Source organism: Pseudorasbora parva, chromosome 11 (genome assembly GCF_024679245.1).
Source record: "Pseudorasbora parva isolate DD20220531a chromosome 11, ASM2467924v1, whole genome shotgun sequence".
In the NCBI taxonomy this organism is placed as follows: Eukaryota; Metazoa; Chordata; class Actinopteri; order Cypriniformes; family Gobionidae; genus Pseudorasbora; species Pseudorasbora parva.
This window is the reverse complement of record NC_090182.1, coordinates 32,880,057-32,900,804: the sequence shown is the minus strand read 5'-3', so window position 1 is coordinate 32,900,804 and position 20,748 is coordinate 32,880,057.

Genomic DNA, 20,748 nt, shown 5'->3' with positions numbered 1-20,748 from the left:
TACTGTGTTTAACAAGCGCTCCCGTTGCACACAAACAAACAACTCCATAAGGCTTGCCTGTGCACGCTCTTAATCCCAGGCAGAAATCAAATGAATTCGGATTACCTATAACAGTCCCTGAAGACGAAAAAGCTAGTTTCATGTTGGCAAGGCGCCCTTATAAACTTCCTGGTCGCACCTTGATGACATCATAGGCTGTCGCCGGTCAGTAGGATTGCCATCATTTGATAGTAGTTCAGACACCGGTCACACTGGAGGCGTTCCCCGTAGCGTCAGCTGACGCAGCGTCTCGTTCCCCTTTGAAAGGGAACTACCTGTTCCGACTGGTTTATGCTTACACCGTTTATGACCTTATCCCGATAAAAGAAAACGGATTACTGCGTTTACATGATCATGATCATTGTCGGCTAATTAGGCATAATCGGCTTAAGAACGTGCATGTAAATGCACCCATTCATGACAAACCTGTATAATTGAGTGAAAACAATAAACAATTGTCTCCTTTTATTTCAAAGTGAAGAAAGAACAGCATGGAATTTTGGAGAGGGCAAGTGATGACAGAATGATATTTTTTTGGCTGATCTATTCCTTTAAGATTTGCTTGTGTATGATTTTGTGCTTCATATCAATATCGAGTGACATGCGTTGGCCAGTTCAGACAGCTGGTCAAGCTGAGAATGGATTTAAGAGAATATATGGTCTGTCTGTGACCATTGAGACAATTCATAAATTGTTGAGGAATTAACTGGACATCATGAGCAGGTTAGGGTCTGGTTTATGAGGCCTAGGGTTATAATGGGTATAACTGACTGTCTCTATGCAAATAAATACAGGGCAGGACTGTGGAACTGTAGCCTGACAAGCCAGACCCACATCAAGATGTTTGGTCTTGAAACTCACCATTCACAGGGCTCAATCCGTGGGGCGGGATAATTGGTTGTCTTTCAAACTCTCTCTGCACGCCATGCACGCAATTGGACAATGCTACAACCAACCAGAGCAACGAAGGTGAAGCAGAGCTCGTTGACAGATTAAACTTTCGCCGTATCCGGTCGGCAAAACACAGAACAATCTTTCCTTCTTAAGAATGACTTTAGTGCAGTTCTTTTGTTCTTTTCTCAGAGAAAAGCTTAACTCCAAGTTTTAAGCAAGATGTGGTGCGTACATCATTGTGTTTTTTTATGAGCATGCATTAATCTGTGTAAATTAGTGGGGATGATTCACACCACATTTGTGCACAAGTTTCAGTGCAAAAAGCATAAACAGCACTGAGATCCAGCCTGAAAGACAGGAAACTGCACAATGCAAATTGAAATGCATTTTAGGGCATTTATTTCTGCAGTACATAACACTGTGAGAAAAGAGGCTATGTTGTAGTGTATATTATCAATTAATCAATCGACTTTATTTATATAGCGCTTTTACAATCACGATTGTGTCAAAGCAGCTTCACAGTGTCAAACAGGACAATATTGCAACAAAATTAGATTTGGCTGTACAGTCGTTCTGGAGAAAACAGTGATGTTATCAGCTTATTTTAATTTATCATATAGCAACAATATTGGCAGATCTGTATTATAGTTTATATAATTAATTAAAATCTAATTCATAAATTTTATTTGTATAATTAGTTGAATAACTTTGATAATAATTTTAGTGTCCCCAACTGAGCAAGCGAAACCAAAGGCGACAGTGGCTTCCTTAACTGGCTTCCCAAACTCCATCAGGGCATGATGGAGAAAAATAAACCTTGGGAGAAACCAGACTCAGTTGGGGTGCCAGTTCTCCTCTGGCCTATTAACACACCGTGTATGATTATTATTCTGGCAACCTTACAGGTAAGAAATTATATTAGATCGGTATATTCAAAATTTCAGGGTATCACGCAAGAGACAGGTTTATTTAGGATGGTGCGTCGATTACACAAAAGTATGAATAAATGAAAGAGTTATTGCGCCAGAGATGGGTTTTTGAGCATGATGTCCAATAATTAAAAATTCAGTTTTATCTGAATTAAGTTGCAGGAAATTACTATTCATCCAATTTTTTATATCAGCTATGCATTCCGTTAATCTTGTGAATTGGTAGGTTTCGTCAGGGCGTGAGGAAATATAGAGCTGAGTATCGTCAGCATAACAATGAAAACTAACGACATGCTTCCTAATGATATCTCCCAGTGGTAGCATATACAGGGTGAAAAGCAACGGTCCTAACACTGAGCCTTGCGGTACTCCATACTGAACTTGTGATCGGTGTGACATCTCTTCATTTACTGCTACAAACTGATAACTGTCAGATAAGTACGATTTAAACCATGCTAATCCAGTTCCACTAATGCCAACATAATTTTCGATTCTATTCAGAAGAATATTGTGATCGATAGTATCGCATGCAGCGCTTAGATCGAGTAACACTAATAGAGAGACAACCACGATCAGATGATAATAGTAAATTATTTGTAACTCTATTTAGAGCAGTCTCAGTACTATGATATGGTCTAAATCCTGACTGGAAATCCTCACATATACCATTTCTTTCTAAAAAGGAACATAATTGTGAAGACACAACCTTTTATAGTGTTTTTGATAGAAACGGTAGATTCGAGATTGGCCTGTAATTGACTAATTCTTTAGGATCAAGTTGCGTTTTTTTAATAAGTGGTTTAATTATTGCCAACTTAAAAGTTTTCGGTACATATCCTAATGTCAAGGATAAATTAATAATAATAAGCAGAGGATCTATGACCTCTGGAAGCATCCACTGCATGAAAAGTGGGATTTTCGTCAGTAAGCGGCACTGTAGATTGTCGTGGAAGATCAGGTTTACGACTGCACACGGCAGTTTGCAGGCGACACCGAAAACTGCCGTGAATTGTCAGAAATTGACGTGGGCCTTGCTTGGCAGTTGTCCCCCCCAAGACCCCCCTTCCCTTAACTCCAGGGGAGGCTTTAACATGTAAATTAACATGCTGTGAGCTATACAAATGCAAATCAGGGTAGCAGGAGTTTTAACCCATGTGACGCTTTTCTAAAACGTATTAACTTCCTTCTAAGAAAATCTCTTAGATAGATCAGGCTCAGTATAGCCTAATTGTAAAATCTTAAACTTAAGCTTGAATTTATATATTTGATGAAAGTATTCTAGATTATTTATTGTGTGTCATTAGCAATCAGTCCCCGTGAATTCAGTGCGACTCGCAATTTTGACCAATCACCGCAACTTTGACCAATCATTGCGGTCTCCTGCTAATAAGCGGCGTCATACATCAGCAAACTTTATATAACATATATCATTGCCTGTCAAAATTAACGTGTTAACACAAATTAATTTTAACGGCACTATATATATATATATATATGTATATATATATATATATATATATATATATATATATATATATATATATATATATATATATATATATATATATATATATATACACACACATATATATTTATATATATATACACACACATATATATATATATATATATATATATATATATATATATATATATATATATATATATAGTGCCGTTAAAATTAATTTGTGTTAACACGTTAATTTTGACAGGCAATGATATATGTTATATAAAGTTTACTGATGTATGACGCCGCTTATTATATATATATATATATATATATATATATATATATATATATATATATATATATATATATATATATATAATTAAAAAAAATACCCTAAGCAAATTACAAAAACAATAGTTATTAAAAAATAAAATAAAAATTCCAATACTAATACATATTTATTTTATATGTATACATTTATTTAACATCTGTAGTCTTTTGATTAATATTAATGACAGACAGGTATTTAATTGGGCTGCTGAATGCATGGATGTAACATTTGTGACACATATCCAGTTATTACCCACCTGTTTACGTACACTTAAGCCATAACCAACTGTCTTCATGCGATGGAAATTTTGATGAATATATATATATATATGTATATATATATTGTTAGCATCTTAATTTAATCTTTGTTTTATTATTTTATTAGTTCATTAACTAATTGTTATTGCTTCACTCTGCTTCTTAGCAAGGCTTTCCTCCTCTTCAGTCACATACTCATCCTATTGTAACCTTAAAAATTAATTGGGTTGTTTAATTCATTATATTGGGTTTAGTTTAATTCATCTTGTGGTAAAAAGAGAAGAATAACAAATTAGGAAGTGGATGTGAAGACACCAATAACCTGTTTAGAATGTTTTCATGTGTCTCATGCAGAGTTATATGTATGTGTTAGTTAGGAAGTTATGGTGTGCTTCTGTTCCTTTAAAGGGGCGTGCCCGAGAGAGAAGTGCTCGGGAAGAGCAGAGAACGCTAGCACTTGAGAGACGAAAGTTGTACGACAGTGAGTTAGACTTCTGTTCATGTAATGCCGATGCTTCTGATTAAAGAAAGGAATGTAAATCACCACCATTGTAACCCGTGTTTATTTAATGTCATTCCCGCCGAAGAGACTGGAGTACGTAAGACAAGAAATAAGGGTTACAGACTGGTGGCAGCGGTTTCAAGTTCACGAGTTTCTGGAAGCTTTGCGGCAGTGGCATTCAACTAAGATGGCGTATATTTTCATTGCACAGATAAGTGTTGTGGTGAGTGCACTTGGATGAAACATTTAGTCCGTTTTCAAAAGCCTATTTGATCGCTCGCGCCGTGCGAAGTTAAACAGAGTCTAATCTCCGCGAAAATGTCTGTTGATTCCCGCGTGCTTACCGCACGTTCTCCATCGCCCAACGAGAGCGAGGATGATGATGTGGACACCACAGCTCGTCGTACAGAGAAAGCGGCTTCGTCTCATAACACTACAAAGGTTCTGCACTTCAAAGTCGATCTCCCACCGTGTTTCCACGGGGACGGTAGGGACAAAGACAGTTTTTCTTTATGGAAAGCCCGATTAGAGCTCGCTGTTAAGGCCTGTGCGGATGCGCAGACACAAGATTTGGCCGCCATTTTGCCTACGAGGTTGAGTGGAGATGCTTTAGCTTACTGGCTCTCTCTGGCTCCTGAGATACAACGGGACTATGAACGGTGCATTGCTGCATTAAATGATGTTTTTGGAAGAAAGCAATTTTTGCTACATTTTCAGACATTTGTGAATGCCAGACCGTGAATGCCCAAAGAGCCATTGGAAGTATTTGCCACTGAGATTACAAGGCTTGTTTTGGAAGCATTTCCTAATTATGGTGAGTCTGCAACCGCCATGGAAAGGTTTAGACGTTTCATAGCCGGTCTTGATCCTATTCTTCAAGCAAAATGTCATGAGCACGGTGCTACTAGCCTAGAGGAAGCTTTAGCCATTGCATGCAAATGGGAACGGGCCCAGGAAGTTCTCCGGCTTGCACCCCTGTCGCATATCAGTAAAGAGACCAGCCTGACACCGAACTTATCTGCAACTTCATTCAAGGGAGAATCGCTGTCTGCTATGGTGTCCACAAAAACAACTTCTACCAGGGACATTTCTTCTGAAATTATGACTGCAGTAAAGCAACTGACTGCTGATGTTAAGTCTCTCAGAATGGAAGTCAGTGATTTAAAGAAACAGCACGAACAAAGTTCTCAACATGCTTCCTCCAGACAGAGAAGCTACTCACCAGAACGTGGTCGAGACACACACCGCTACTCTCCGTTTTCATCTGCAAGGAGATACCAACCGTCACCTGTACCATCTCCTCATCGTGATCGTTATGGCAGCCCATCTCCACGGTATCGAGTTCGTCATGCCAGCCCATCGCCACATCATCGTGATCGTCACATCAGCACCTCTCCTCATCGTGATCGTCACTTTAGCGCCTCTCCTCATCGAGATCGTCATGTTAGTCCTCATCATCGAGATCGTTACACCAGCCTTCTTCCACATTATGCTGCTTCACATGCTAGCTCTGCTTCGTATCATCGTGACCAAGATGTCGGCCCCAATCTACAGCGTCGAGATCGCTATGCCAACCCGAGTGGGGATCATCGCCTACAACACGCCTCTCATCGTCAGGATCGTCGTGCAGTGGAAGGGCCCTCCAGAAGGTTTTCGAGTGACAGATATGGCCTACGATCGTCTACTGACCATCTGCCCTCAGCTGTTTATCATCGTGTTAGTTTTGTGAATGAGGATGTGGAACTTCAGGGAAACGATTGGTAGCAGGTACTACGGGCCAAGTATCTGCTGACGTTATGAGTGGGCCCACACAAACTGAACTAGTAACTCCTGTCATTCCCACACCTTATGTGTTTGCTATCATTGAAAATGTTGCAGTCCAAGCATTTGTTGACACTGGTTCTGAGATATCTTTGATTAGCGAAACATTGAGAATGTCAATTCCTTCTCTTGCCAAAAAGCCAATTCAGAAATCCTTCCTTTTGGCAAAGTCAGTGACTGGTGACTATCTTGATACTCTTGGTATGTTACCTATTACTATTAGGCTTGGTGAGGAAGTATTTTCCCATGATGTCCAGGTGGTTAGGAATGCAACACAGCCAGTGATCCTTGGATGGGATTTTCTTAGCAAACATCATGGTGTTGTTGATCTCAGAGAGAATAATTTGAAATTGTGGAACTGGTCTATTCCTCTCTTGTGTTCGCAGGATATAGTCCCTCTTCGGAGTAATGCTGTGACTTTAGAGCCCATTCTGATCCCTGCCAGGTCTAAGATTAACATTTTGGCGAAAATTCAGCCAAATATGGGTGAGAAAGATTTCACATGCAATTATGTTGGACTCTTAGACCCTGACAGTCAGACAGTACCAGGTCTTTTTGTAGCACGTACAGTAACCTCCGTAAAAGCAGGTGTGACCTTGGTTCGAGCCATGAATCCGACAAATGAGGATTGCCATGTTCCCTGTGGTACAAGGCTTGGTGAGTTTCATTCCTTAGTTACGCAGCCTGGTGAAGAATACACAATGTTGGAACCCACAGTAGCTCAGATACACACACAAAGTGAGCCCTGTCCAAAACTTAAGGTAGACCTCAGTCAGTCTGCAGTGAACCAAGAACAAAAGACTCAGCTTGAGACTCTGATTTTCAAATATTCAGATGTTTTCAGTGCAAATGATTGTGACTATGGTCGTACAGATTTGGTTAAGCATACCATCCGTACTGAGGATGTACAGCCAATCAGGCAGAGGGCTTACAGAACATCGCCACATATTAGAGCTGAGATAGATAGGCAAGTCCAACAGCTCCTTTCACATGATGTCATTGAAGAAAGTTGTAGCCCATGGGCTTCCCCTGTCGTCTTAGTGAAAAAGAGGGATGGCAGCTACAGATTCTGCATCGATTTTAGAAAGCTTAATGCAGTTACTGTAAAGGATTCTTACCCCTTACCCCGTCCATCAGATGCTTTAGACAGCTTGGTAGGTGCATGTTGGTTTAGCACCATGGATTTGTCCAGTGGATACTGGCAAGTTGAGCTGGATGCTAATGATAGGGAGAAAACTGCATTCAATACTGGCAGTGCATTATACCAATTCAAGGTCATGCCGATGGGTCTCACGAATGCCCCTCCCACCTTCCAAAGACTAATGGAGCGGGTGCTTCGTGGACTTCATTGGAAGGTTTGTCTTGTTTACCTTAATGATGTGTTGGTGTTCAGTCGTACCTTCAGTGAACATCTTAACAGTCTTGAGGAAGTTTTCAGTCGATTCCATTCAGCAGGTCTAAAATTGAAGGGTAGTTAGTGTCATTTTGCTCACAGTGAAGTGTGTTACTTGGGTCATGTTGTGTCCAGACAGGGTCTCCAGCCAGCTGAAAAGAACCTGGACAAGGTCCGGTCTTGGCCTACCCCTAAGACTGTCACAGAGGTGAGAGCATTTGTTGGTCTATGCTCCTATTATAGGAGGTTTGTCAGGAATTTTGCTGCGGTTGCTGCACCCCTTCATGCTCTGACCCAGAAAGGTGTAGTTTTTAAATGGTCAAGTGAATGCGAGGAGGCTTTTAGGTCGCTGAAGCATGCCCTCACATGTCCTCCCATTGTCGCTCACCCTATATTCACACAGCCTTTTCTCCTATACACTGATGCTTCTCATGATTGTATAGGGTCAGTGCTAGCGCAGATGCAAGATGGGAAGGAACGCGTCATTGCGTATGCCAGCCACACTCTGTATCCTTCTGAAAATAAATGGTCTACCTATGACCGCGAGTTGTGGGCTGTGGTGTGGTCTGTCCGACATTTCAGACATTTCTTGTCAGGGGCCCCATTCAAAATTGTTACTGACCACAAACCTTTGCTGAATCTCAAGAAAGCCTCAGTTGATAATGATCCGACTGGTAGAAGAGCACGTTGGATACTTGAGATGGATGTGTGTGACTTTACCATTCTATACAGAGAAGGAAAGCAGCATAGTAATGCTGATTTTATGTCGCGTCGCCCTAGTGTACTTGAGACAGAAACAAAAGCAGTGCAGTGTGTAATTTCCAGCCATACTGCTTCTGGAAAAGTCTCTTCTCCTGTTGTAGAGCCAAATGTTGGTACAGTCCTTCCTGACACGAGTCCGACACTGTCAGTGGATTTGGTTGAATTACAAGTTCAGCAAAAGGCTGACTTTTGTCTTAGTACTGTCATGGGCTGGATCGAGAATGGTAATCTAAGACCCCCATTAGGTAGACTTAAACATTCCCCAGCCACACTGAGGAAACTCTGGCATGAATTCCCCAAATTGTCAGTCCAAGAGGGTATATTGTGTCGCAGAGTCAAGTCATCTCCTCATAGTCCTTCTGTTGATCAAGTAGTCTTGCCGGAGGTACTCATTCCAACTGCTCTTACACTGCATGAAAAGTGGGATTTTCGTCCCCGTAAACGGCCGGAAATCTCCCTGATTTTCGACAATTAACGTCAGTTTACAGCCTGTGAACGTCGCGTTCGTCTGTGCCACATATTGACGGAAACGAACCATGACGTATGTGGAGCTTGCGGAGGCATGCTGGCGCCGGCGCTAATGGCTCTAATTAGCATATGAATAGCAGCTCTGGGCGGCGCCTTGCCGGAATGGCTTGAATTTCCTCACTCAGTATTGGTTGAAACTACTACATTGAAACAAGAAATATCACTCGTGATTGGTTGGCAGATCTGTTACTATTGGTCAACCTGGGTAATAAATTAATAAATTTAAACCCCCAAATTATAATAATTTTACACACATATATATATATATAAAATTATGATTTGCATATTATTTTTTAATTGTATATATTCATATTCATGTGATATGCTATTATGTTTTATATTCATGTCATTGTTATCCTATGGACTACGCTATTATAACCATCAAGGACATTAATTTATTGAGGAAAGAAAAATATGCCAGGGACGTGCAGTTTATTCAAAGAAAGAGCTTTATTAGAACAAACACAAACACACAACCAAATGCAAAACGTGTGAGATCTGCCCACACAACAATAGGAAGCTCACGAGAAGCCCAAAATCCTACAGCACCATGAAGTCTCTGTTTTCCGCTTCAGAGCTGTAGGTAACTAGCGCCATTCTGTCTGATTTCAGTCCATTTTTCAGACGTCTGTCGTGCGTTGCCCTGTTCTTTGGAATCGCCTCTAATCTCGATTGCAGCGTGGCACAGAGCTCGGCGAGCTCCTGGCTGGTCGAACAGTCCATCCAGACACCGCGCGAACGACGCCGTCTTCCTCATCAGACATCAGGTCTATGGTAGCGCACTTCCAAAGGCCCACCTCATCCTCAGCTAACACACTCTTTCTTGTAGCAGCTGTAAAAACAAACAATAAAGACAATCAGTATTGCGCGATGTACTGCGTAAAATGGACCTGAAAAATAGTCACACTGACCAAAAACGGATCTAATCTAATAAATCTTACCCTCTTTCTTCTCAATCGACTCCGAGCTGAACTCTTCACAGCTTCTGCGTGCGATGCAAGAACTGGATGTTTGTACCTCCTGCGTACTGTCTCTTTGTCTTACATGCAGCTGGAAAACAATTAAATGAGTGTTATGACGAAGTTGTGAAGACGGCGTACTGCTTCCTGTAAAATGACCAGAAAAAGAAAACACTTTTATAAAGCAACTTACATTTGTTCTTTTACAAGGCTAATTTCAGCTTGTGCTACTTAAAAAGCTTTGCTTTAGGTTACTTTAGCTTAGATAACAGTCTTACCGCAATCTTAGGACTGGTCTTCTCTTAGGCACTCGTCTTCTCTTCTTAAAGTTAGTATCTTCCACACAGTTTTTCGACTCCAAAGCAAGCAACCTATCATCTATGGACAGCAACCTGGAGATTACTAAAGTTAACTGCTCGTTAAAATCGGCAGCAAACTGAGCAAGCTGACGAGATAGCCCACTGATTGCATTCAGCTGTTTCTTCCCGCCGGTGTTACGGATCAACTGGGGATCATGTTATCTGGGGACGGGCGCGTGCACGCTGCTAGTTTTACCTGGATTTACAGCAGATATTAGACGAGGACAGATTCGTCACAGCGGATTTTCCACTGAACAGATTTAAAACGCTTTCCACATTATTGGTAAATGTTTGCATAATATCAGGCTCTGTGTTTTCCTCTGTCGCTGCTTTGCTGTATGTTTCAAACGCAGTTTAAGGGAATTTTTAATGTGGTTTCATTTCACAACACAGACCACGCCCACATTTTGTTACATTCTTTTCGATGAAAGTCGTATCCAATGACAATTACATTCAATAAATTACATTGTGTCGTATTAGTATCGGAATTTTTATTTTATTTTTAATAACTATTGTTTTTGTAATTTGCTTAGGGTATTTTTTAAATTATATATATATATATATATATATATATATATATATATATATATATATATATATATATATATATATATATATATCCTAACTAAAATAACTCATAGCCTGTCATATTACCTTTCTCATATTAGCCTATTATATTCTATTATAATCTATTATATTGCCCACCCCTTGCCCACCTGCACATCCCAGCTGATATACAAGATTTGGGGGGTCATTCTGCATTTGAAAGTTTGAAAGGGTTTTAAATCTTCTAAATAAAGTAAAATGATTCAAAATCAAGTAATTTATATATGCCAAAGTCAACTTTAAACATATACAATGTAATTTCCAAACAGCAAAATTGTGGCCAGTGAAAATGCTGAGTGGCTAGTAACTTTGGAAAACCACTAGCCACGGTGAGCAAAAAAGTTAATGTCAACCCCTGTATGTATGTATGTATATATATATATATATATATATATATATATATATATATATATATATATATATGTATGTAGTGCCGTTAAAATTAATTTGTGTTAACACGTTAATTTTGACAGGCAATGATATATGATATATAAAGTTTGCTGATGTATGCTGATGTACACCGCTTATTAGCAGGAGACCGCAATGATTGGTAAAAGTTGCGGTGATTGGTCAAAATTGCGAGTCGCACTGAATTCACGGGGACTGATTGCAAATGACACACAATAAATAATCTAGAATACTTTCATCAAATATATAAATTCAAGCTTAAGTTTAAGATTTTACAATTAGGCTATACTGAGCCTGATCTATCTAAGAGATTTTCTTAGAAGGAAGTTAATACCTTTTAAATGTCACATGGGTTAAAACTCCTGCTACCCTGATTTGCATTTGTATAGCTCACAGCATGTTCATTTACATGTTAAAGCCTCCCCTGGAGTTAAGGGAAGGGGGGTCTTGGGGGGGACAACTGCCAAGCAAGGCCCACGTCAATTTCTGACAATTCACGGCAGTTTTCGGTGTCGCCTGCAAACTGCCGTGTACAGTCGTAAACCTGATCTTCCACGACAATCTACAGTGCCGCTTACTGACGAAAATCCCACTTTTCATGCAGTGTTAGGTGTTTTCACGGGGAAAAGTTTAGTGGTCATCTGAGTGCTGAGCGTACTTTGTTGAGAGCCAGGAAAATATGCTATTGGCCTTACATGTCTCGTGATATCCAGAAATTCTGTATCGAGTGAGTATCTTGTCAGTCCTGTGCTTCTACTACTCCACATGAAAGAGCCCCATTACAGTCCATTAATGCAGACAGACCATTTCAAGGGATTGCTGCTGACATAACTGAGCTACCTGTTACTTCCCTTGGGAATAGGTATGTTTTAGTTGTTATGGATTATTTTACCCGTTTTGTCAATCTGTACCCTCTGAAAGATCAGCGTGCAACAACTGTAGCACAGTGTATTTTTGAGGATTACATTAAACAGCACGGAGTTCCTGAGGTAATCCATACGGACCAAGGCAGACAGTTTGAGTCAGATTTGATTAAACATTTGTGCAGTCAACTTGGCATTGAGAAAACCCGTACTTCACCCTACCATGCCCAGTGTGATGGTATGGTTGAAAGACTAAATCGGACATTGAAAGACCAGCTCGCTAAGTACATTTGTGAAAGTGGGGGTGAATGGGATAAATATCTGCCTCAAGTGGAACTAGCCTATAATTCCAGTGTTCACTCTAGCACAGGGTTTTCTCCTTTCTTTCTTGCACATGGCAGGGAACCACGACTGCCGGCCGATATCCTTTTGAACTGTAGTCCTGCTATCACTTCATGTACACCAGGCACCCCTGCAGATCGACTATGCTCGTGATGTGACCTTTCGTTTATCATATGCTTTTAAAGATGCTGCGGTACGGTCCGATGCAGCCAAGCTTAATCAGAAACGGCAGTATGATAAAAAGACATTTTTCCATCCACATGAGCCGGGTGACTTTGTGTTTTTGGATGACCCAGCTAAAAAGCAGAATAAGTTGGCTCCTAAATGGATAGGGCCATACAAAATTCTAAGGAGAATGGACAAAGATGGCACCCCGGGTGTAACGTATGAGATTACAGACCCAAGTCATGAGCAGTCACGAAAATGGGTGGTTCATCACAATCGCCTAAAGCCTTACAAAGGTTCTCTTGGGACATTGCCTACTGTTGCCTCACCAGTATCGGTACCTCCTGTTGTGAATGGTGCTGAGGCACCTCTCTCAGTTCCCCTCACTGCATTGTCAGGAGCTTTGCCTTTCCGACCCTCTACACCACCTTATGTGCATAACCGGCCTGCAAGACAGATTGCTTGCAGGGAAAGAACTGACTTTTCAGCTCCAACTCTTTCCTTGCCTGGGCCAGAATCTGTGCCAAGGCCTAAGGGTTCCCCTACAGACTTTCAGGGTCAGAAGCGAGATAACTTACCATCAGTGGACTTACCTCAACTGACTCGTAGTGGTCGTGTGGTCAAAAAGCCTGGAAAGTTTAAAGATTTTGTATGCTGATGCACATATTTTGCACATGTTGAGATGCACCTTGTTTGCATTGTTGTTTGTGCTCTGTATATTTGTTCTGCTGTACTTAAAGAGTTTAATACAGAATTGTCATCAGAATGTGATAATACATATGCAAATATGTTAGAAGTTGTTCTAGAGTAATTTGGAAATATACAATGAACAAACTTTTGATGCAATACTGCACTCATGCACTGTTGACATGTTAGTATGTTACTGATATAGGAAGGAGTTACACTTATACAAGATTATCTTTGGAAACGAGGACGTTTCTTGTTAAGTAGGGGACGACTGTAACCTTAAAAATTCATTGGGTTGTTTAATTCATTATATTGGGTTTAGTTCAATTCATCTTGTGGTAAAAAGAGAAGAATAACAAATTAGGAAGTGGATGTGAAGACACCAATAACCTGTTTAGAATGTTTTCATGTGTCTCATGCAGAGTTATATGTATGTGTTAGTTAGGAAGTTATGGTGTGCTTCTGTTCCTTTAAAGGGGCGTGCCCGAGAGAGAAGTGCTCGGGAAGAGCAGAGAACGCTAGCACTTGAGAGACGAAAGTTGTACGACAGTGAGTTAGACTTCTGTTCATGTAATGCCGATGCTTCTGATTAAAGAAAGGAATGTAAATCCCCACCATTGTAACCCGTGTTTATTTAATGTCATCCCCGCCGAAGAGACTGGAGTACGTAAGACAAGAAATAAGGGTTACACTATGGAAATGTTAAGTACACATTTAAAACTCACGCAATGCCCATACTCATCACCTCAAACGGCCATACTTAGCGCATGAATATGTCCATTTGAGAGTGAAAAGACCATCATTATTATGGCTATTTGAGTTTGAAAAGACCACCATTAATATGGGCATTTAAGTATGAAAAGATTTTAAAACTAGTTTTATAGGCACACTGTGCTTTATTTCATAAACATGCGAGCTCTGAGTTCTTCCATCATGCCCATGACCTCACATGTGATTGGAGGAGCCCGACAAGCCTTCTAGCCCCCGTCCAATCACGTGCGAGGGAATGGACATGACGACTTATACAGCAGTAATTGCAAGACAAGCATAAACAGACGTATTCACTCCTGTACTCAAACCCTTTTCTCCATTCCCTGTGTTTTTGCTACTTTGCGGTTTTGTGATCTACAATGGCTGGATAGCGTTTCCCCTTCAACTCCTCTGCATGGACGTGATCAACCCCTTTCAGCCAGTCAGCAGACCGGCGGGAAGAAACAGCTGAATGCTATCATTGGGCTGCCGATTTTAACGAGCAGTTCACTTTAGTAATCTCCAGGTTGCTGTCCATAGACGATAGGTTGCTTGCTTTGGAGTCGAAAAACTGTGTGGAAGATACTAACTTTAAGAAGAGAAGACGAGTGCCCAGTCCTAAGATTGCGGTAAGACTGTTATCTAAGCTAAAGTAACCTAAAGCAAAGCTTTTTAAGTAGCACAAGCTGAAATTAGCCTTGTAAAAGAACAAATGTAAGTTGCTTTATAAAAGTGTTTTCTTTTTCTGGTCATTTTACAGGAAGCAGTACGCCATCTTCACAACTTCGTCATAACACTAATTTAATTGTTTTCCAGCTGCATGTAAGACAGAGACAGTACACAGGAGCTTCAGGTACAAACATCCAGTTCTTGCATCGCATGCAGAAGCTGTGAAGAGTTCAGCTCGGAGTCGATTGAGCAGAAAGAGGGTAAGATTTATTAGATTAGATCCATTTTTGGTCAGTGTGACTATTTTTCAGGTGCATTTTAGGCAGTACATCGCGCAATACTGATTGTCTTTATTGGTTGTTTACAGCTGCTACAAGCAAGACAGAGTGTGTTAGCTGAGGATATGAGGTGGGCCTTTGGAAGTGCGCTACCATAGACCTGATGTCTGATGAGGAAGACGGCATTGTTCGCGCGGTGTCTGGATGGACTGTTCAACCAGCCAGGAGCTCGCCGAGCTCTGTGCCACGCTGCAATTGAGATTAGAGGCGATTCCAAAGAACAGGGCAACGCACGACAGACGTCTGAAAAATGGACTAAAATCAGACAGAATGGCGCTAGTTACCTACAGCTCTGAAGCGGAAAACAGAGACTTCATGGTGCTGTAGGATTTTGGGCTTCTCGTGAGCTTCCTATTGTTGTGTGGGCAGATCTCACACGTTTTGCATTTGGTTGTGTGTTTGTTCTAATAAAGCTCTTTCTTTGAATAAACTGCATGTCCCTGGCATATTTTCTTTTTCTCAATAAATGAATGTCCTTGATGATTATAATAGCGTAGTCCATAGGATAACAATGACATGAATATAAAACATAATAGCATATCACATGAATATGAATATATAAAATTAAAAAATAATATGCAAATCATAATTTTATATATATATATATATATATATATATATATATGTGTGTGTGTGTTTGTAAAATTATTATAATTTGGGGGTTTAAATTTATTAATTTATTACCCAGGTTGACCAAAAGTAACAGATCTGCCAACCAATCACGAGTGATATTTCTTGTTTCAATGTAGTAGTTTCAACCAATACTGAGTGAGGAAATTCAAGCCATTCCGGCAAGGCGCCGCCCAGAGCTGCTATTCATATGCTAATTAGAGCCATTAGCGCCGGCGCCAGCATGCCTCCGCAAGCTCCACATACGTCATGGTTCGTTTCCATCAATATGTGGCACAGACGAACGCGATGTTCACAGGCTGTAAACTGACGTTAATTGTCGAAAATCAGGGAGATTTCCGGCCGTTTACGGGGACGAAAATCCCACTTTTCATGCAGTGATCTCTTTTAGTAGCCTAGTCGGTATAGGGTCAAGCATACATGTTGTTGATTTTGATGATTTAACAAGATTAGCCAATTCTTCTCCTCCTATAGCAGTGAATGAGTGTAATTTGTCCTCAGTGACACTACAATGCTCTGTCTGAAGTGATACTGTAGTAGACGGCTGCATGGTTATAATTTTATTCCTAATATTATCAATCTTACTAGTAAAGAAGTTCATAAAGTCATTACTGCTGTGTTGTTTACAATCGTCAGAAGTTGAAGCTTTATTTTATTTTTTTGTTAATTTAGCCACTGTATTGAAATAAATACCTAGGGTTAGGGCTGGGCGATATGGCCAAAATTTCATATCCCGATATAGCTCATTTGATATCCTGATAATGATATACATCACGATATAGCAATTTTTCTGTTAATTCAGTTTATGAATAGTCTATAGAAAATTGCAATGTGGAAATGCAGTTTGAAATGATATACAAAACAAATAAAAGTAGTATGGACTACATTTTTATTTTATTTAGAACCTTTTTTTCAAGCAAGACAGTTGGTAAAGTTAACACCTGCCTAGGGATGTTAACCGATGACCGTTTGACCGATGGTTGACCGTATCAACGTTAACCGATCAAAGTTGTCGGTAAAAAAAAAAAAAAAAGTGATGTCTAAATTAGGCTATTATACAGTGGACTAAACGCTACTACAATTAGCCATCTCATTCCAAAATCTTTTTGTGTGAAGTGAACATATCCCTCGCACTCAATTTTTCATAACTCGCCTGTTTGTACTTAATAAACCAATAAAAACATTTGACGCGAGGTCACAGGGTTTGGGTTTGCACGCTCAAAAGGTTTGCAAAAAGTAAACAGGCTAAAACACTCGAGGTTAGAGCAAGGGCAGACGACATGAAGCGTGCATTTCGCTTAAAATGGGCTTACTTTTGGAAATATATTACATCTATATTTCAGTGGTAACACATAAGGTGTTGATCGTCTTTCTTTATTATTGTTAGCACTACATCGAACTAAAGCGGCGTCTCTTCAGAGCTGTCATTTTCTTAAATGAGCTGCGGCAATGTTTCAAATGAGCTTCTTACGCTAGACAAATGCCTTTATTTTCAATGCGATCACCTTGTACCCCAACCATTTCGAATCTAAGGAGCCATTGTCCTCAGATTACAAACAAGCTCCTCGGCGGTGCGTTTGCGGGACTCGTGTTTCGCGCTGTGGGGGATTTAAAAAAAGTGACGTGAGTGGAAGGGAGGCGGCAGCGATAGGACAGTGCGTGTGTGTGTGTGTGTGTGAGAGAGAGAGAGAGAGAAAGTGTGCGCTGCTCACGGCTGGTTTTTCAAATAGCGCAGCATATTTTAAACTAATCGGTTAACCGGTTTCAACCGGCTAATGAGGCTCGGTGGTCGGTCAAGAAAATGTTTAGTTTTCGCCATCCCTACACCTGCCATTAAAATATTTCAATACATGGCTATATGGTGTGCCACGCGTAAAAGCCCGTTGCAGCGTCTGTGTCTGAAGTTTGTTCAGACTCTGGCATAATTATTACTCTGAGAATTACCCTGGTCTGAACCGCGTCTACTACTGTCTTCCTCCATGTCTGTTTATGTATTGCAGCGTGCATGGGCATGCCATGGCGTGAGGTTTATCTTGACGTAAAATTCTGCCGTAAACGCCTTATCGTGGCGTAAGCGATAGAGCCTAATATAAAATGATAGACATTTTCTATCGTCCAGACGATATATTTCGTCATATCGCCCAGCCCTACCTAGGGTTGTGTTTGTTTTCTTCTAAAAGAGTTGAGAAATAAGCAGATCTAGCAGTTTTTTATGGCCTTTCTATATGCAATTAAGCTCTCTTTCCAAAAATTGCGAAAAACCTCCAGTTTTGTTTTCTTCCAGCTGCACTCCATTTTTCTGGCTGCTGTTTTAAGGGCCCGAGTGTGCTCGTTGTACCACACCGTTGGATTATTTGCTTTAATCTTCTTTAAGCGCAACTATGGAGCAACTATGTCTAAAGTGCTAGTAAAGAGAGACTCAACAGTTTCTGTTGCAACATCAAGTTCCTCTTGGCTATCTGAAATGCTGAGGAGATGGAACTGATGAGGAAGATTATGTACAAAGCAATCTTTAGTTGCAGCGGTTATCGTCCTGCCATATTTGAAGTGAGGGGATGGCTTTGCAGCCTTAGGTAAATAAAGTATACATGATATTAGGTAATGATCTGAGATGTTTTTGAGAAATGATCTGAGATGATCTGAGAAAATGTAAGTTTTTTTGACCATGTAAATCTATTGCAGGGCAAATCCAAACCAAAACTGGGAACCTTTAATACATTTAAATGACAGGCACAAAAGGCAAGAATGCTTTGCAAATGTTTTAAGTGACAGTAGCCCAAAGCCTGTTTGTGTCAAAATCAGCTCAATTTGAGAGTCAGACGCAGCATAATTGGAGCTCTCTTGTGATGCTTTGGGGTAAAAATTAAACTGAACTGTCTCTGATATTTGGTGATAAGCTAATATATAGAATAAGCTAATAGACAGAAGAAAGCTAATAGACAGCTAATAAGCTAATAGACAGAAGAAATTCATAAAATAATAAGATTTTTCTTATTCATAAAATAATAAGAAACATAATAAACATGACAGTTTATTCACTTTTCTTGTTTATTAAATGAAGGACTTCAGAAACAATGCAACTTATAAAACAAACCTAATGTCAATTAAATTAAATAAAGAAGAAAATAAGGATGCAATGACCTGATATTTTAATCATAGAACAAAAACATCTCGGGTTACAAATGTAATGCCTCGGTTACGTAACCCTCATTCCCTAAAGGAGGGAACAGAGACGCCACGTCAGAGGACCGATGAATAGGAATCTGGCTAGCGAGAGCCAATCTACTTAGAGTGTAACTAAACAAGCCAATGCACATTCAAATGCAATTATTGCACTTGCTGCTCATGCCACGCAGCGTGGGTATAAATGAGGCACAGGTGCTTGCATCAAATACGTCTTTTGCTGAGGAGCCGAGTAGGTGAATTGGCACCCCAGCAGGGTACAGAGGACATGGCAACTGGACTTGGAATCTCCGTTCCCTCCTTCAGGAAATGAGGGTTACATACGTAACCGAGACGTTCCCATTCAGTCGGTCACTCTCGTCGCCATGTCGGAGTACCGACGAATAGGAATCCCTACCAAAGCGTCATGGCCTTTGCCTTTTGTTTTTGCTCAATAAAACAAAATAGAAAGACAAAGAGAGAAATTCGACCCCGCTGCAATGCCGTCACTCCAACACCCAACGAGGAGAGATCCACCCGAAGAGCTTGAATAGTTATAATGGTAACACACGTTTGTAGAGACTGATTTCAGGACAATCCATTCACCACTCGGCTCCAAAGCAAAAGGCTAATTTGATGCAAGAACCTGTGCCTCATTTATACCCGCCCTGTGTGGCATGAGCAGCTGGCTCGTTTAGTTACACTCGAAGTAGATTGGCTCTCCCTAGCGAGATTCCTCTTTGGCGGTACTCCGACATGGCATCGAGAGTGACCGACTGAATGGGAACCCTTGTTCCCTAAAAAGGGAATGAGACACTGCGTTGAAGACAACAATGTGGGAAACGCCTCTGCTCGATAGCACCTGAAGCATGTGTTAAACTAGACCTATTCTGATTGGTGCTATATTGTAAAATAATGTGTGTCGTCGTACATGAATGCTTACAAAGGCACACAGGAACACAACCGCTTCTGATAGGCTGAAGCAAGCCACTCTCAGTAACACAGTGTCTTGATCCCTTCTCAGGAAACTAGGATTACAGTCATAAAGTACCCTTTGATGGATTAGTCTCTCAAGACTAAGTGAATAGTGATAGTCAAAAGATGATGTACCCCAAAGTGTACAAGATGGTGGTTAACGAACATTCCTGAAGGCTTTTTTTCACTCCCTGCCCTCAGAGGCCTGCTCATAGCATCAGGACCTCTTTCCCGACACCTTCCTTTAGAGAATAAAAGTCCTCATATCTGCTTTGAGCAGGAATCCTGTTTCGACGCCCAGGATCTCTGAGGGGGGCTTGAGAGGCAAAACTCTCCTTTTGCTGTTGGACACTGGTACGAAACCTAGACCAGTGAGGGATGGACATCTTAAAGGTAGGGTCTCTAACCCTAAACTTCAGAGGTTAGGTGCATGGTCCACTCTTGTGTGTGTCCCCACCCATGATGTATCTTGTGTAGGGAGGCGCACACTGCTTGAATTGCCTTAAGTTCACCATTATCTTTGATATATATAATAAAACATGACAGACAACAATAAATAAGACAGACAGTTCACAACAGAGCGCTAGCTGAAGAACAGAAGCTAATGATGTTGTGTTCCGGCATGCATTGGATAATAATATGTAAGCTTCTTTGTACAGTCACAAAATGCATCACAATGTCTCACCACAACCAGGATTGGTCTAGTTTCACATTTGCTTTAGAGCCTATCATGCAGAGGCAGTCCCCATAGTGTCATCTTCGATGCAACGTGAGTTTCCTTGAAAGGAAACTGAATAATTTATGATTTAACCACATTTGATGAACTGAATTGTCTGCAGACTATCTCAAATTTACTGACAGTAACAGACTAACAAGCAAGTTTTTTGATCCACAGTATAGTGACAATCATGTATACATGACACTGATGT